The following is a 2,500-nucleotide window of genomic DNA, read 5'->3' on the forward strand; positions in this document are numbered from 1 at the left end:
CCTAAACTCAATCTGTTGGACATTAGATTGACATTAGACATTAGTCAGGGCTGTATTTACTGCACAAGGGGCGTGGTCAATGGGCACAGTTCAAATGACTGTACAAGTTCGGACGGTTTAAAGTGAGGTTGTGGGAGCAAGGAGAAGTTTGGAAGGTTCTAAAGTGAGGTTGTGGGAGCAAGGAGAAGTTTGGAAGGTTCTAAAGTGAGGTTGTGGGAGCAAGCTTGTCGCACGTCTACTCAGCCCACCTCATTCCTGGAAGTCCCCACCTTCCTGTATATCTCTATACTCTACACTCTACATTCTATTCTCTACTCTACTCTACACTCTACATTCTACACTCTACACTCTACATTCAACACTCTACATTCTACACTCTACATTCTACACTCTACACGCTACATTCTATTCTCTACTCTACACTCTACACTCTACATTCTACACTCTACATTCAACACTCTACATTCTACACTACACTCTACATTTGAAGAGCTCTTTTCCAAAACGCAATAAATCCATTTTGATAGTTTCCAGGAAAATTACATTTTTTAACCTAGACCCACACATTTAGTTAATATTAAATTTATCCTGTTTAAATGATTTATTGGATCAGTCTGAACATGTTGAACAATGATTATTAAATCAAACAACAGTATTTTTAATTATAAAGTCAAAGTTTATTTTATTTTTTTCCAAAACGCTATAAATCCATCCGTTTTTTTCCAAAACGCTATAACTCCATTCATTTCTTTCTTAAAGTTTTTTTTTAAAACATATGATATAAGGGATTCATACAATGAATGCATATGAATCAAAATAAGTGCAAATGCATTAAATAAATAAATAAATAACAGCCAAATACAATAAATAATAAAATAAAATAACTGTTTGCTATTTCACATTTCAACATTGTCCTCCACATTAAACAAATAATAAAAAAAACATACAAATACATCTAATTAAATAGAAATACAACAATGTAATATTAATATAATTCAGTAACACATTTAGGCTGTAACAGTTAGGCCTAGCTAGTAATGATAACAATATTCAATATTCAAAGTATACAAAAAAAATGTCATTCAATAATACATTTGGCATTCAGAAAAGTGTCAAACGTATAAATTAGGATCACTGTCCACGCAATAGACTGCATACAACAAGTCAAATAAGTGTGTGTGTGTGTGTGTGTGTGTGTGTGTGTGTGTGTGTGTGTGCGCACATTAGAGAGAGATGTGTCTTTGTGACACTGAGTGTGTGAGTGAGACAGTGAGAGAGAGAGAGAGAGCGAGCGAGTGAGAGAGTGTTTGTGTCAGAGAGAGTGAGTGAAAGAGAGAGAGAGTATGTGTCAGACAGAGTGTGTGTGTGAGAGAGAAGAGAGAGAGTGTGAGTCAGTGAGTGAGAGAGAGAGATTGTGTGAGAGTGTGTGTGGGAGAGAGAGAGAGAATGAACATGTGTGAGAGTGTGTGTGTGAGAGAGAAAGAGAGTGAGTGAAAGAGAGATAGCTTGCATGAGAGTGTGTGTGAGAGAGAGAGAGAGAGAGAGAGAGAGAGAGAGAGAGAGAGAGAGAGAGAGAGAGAGAGAGAGAGAGAGAGGGCGAGATCACTCTGCATAGCTTGCTATATTTGACTAGATGGTGGCTTTAGCTATAACGTTAGCTTTGTTTTCGTTTGCTGTAACGTGATAGGGAAGGTAGCCTATTGATAACTGTGTGTGTGTGTGTGTGTGTGTGTGTGTCAGTTACACTACAAAGCTCCATAGCTTGGTGGCAGCTTGTGTAACTTAGCTTGCTATATTTGACTAGATGGTGGCTTTTGCTTAGTGAAGTTTTATAATGGTAGAGTAACTGATAGCTTGGCTCAGTACTCCAAGTAGCTTGCCCAACACTGTGTTGTTATTTATTTACTCTACATTCTATTCTCTACTCTACACTCTACATTCTACACTCTACACTCTACACTCTACGTTCTATTCTCTACTCTACACTCTACATTCTATTCTCTACTCTACACTCTACATTCTACACTCTACACTCTACATTCAACACTCTACATTCTACACTCTACACTCTACATTCTGCACTCTACATTCAACACTCTACACTCTACATTCAACACTCTACATTCTACATTCTACACTCTACACTCTACATTCTATACTCTACATTCTACATTATATTCTCTACTCTACATTCTGCACTCTACACTCTACACTCTGCACTCTACACTCTACACTCTACATTCTGCACTCTACATTCAACACTCTACACTCTACACTCTACATTCTACACTCTACATTCAACACTCTACACCAAAGATTCTTGCTCTACACTCTACTCTCTACACTCTACATTCTACACTCTACATTCAACACTCTACATTCTACACTCTACATTCAACACTCTACATTCTACACTCTACACTCTACATTAAACACTCTACACTCTACATTCTACACTCTACATTCTAGTCTCTACTCTACATTCTACACTCTACACTCA

At 37.3% G+C, this 2,500-nt stretch overlaps 1 protein-coding gene across 1 annotated transcript in view; it reads left to right on the forward strand.

The window, feature by feature from the left end:
- Positions 1-2,500, forward strand: part of LOC134067328 (exocyst complex component 3-like protein) — a 14,244-nt gene that overhangs the window by 1,283 nt on the left and 10,461 nt on the right. The gene's annotated exons all lie outside the window — the stretch shown is intronic.

This window comes from Sardina pilchardus, chromosome 20 (genome assembly GCF_963854185.1).
Source record: "Sardina pilchardus chromosome 20, fSarPil1.1, whole genome shotgun sequence".
Classification (NCBI taxonomy): domain Eukaryota; kingdom Metazoa; phylum Chordata; class Actinopteri; order Clupeiformes; family Clupeidae; genus Sardina; species Sardina pilchardus.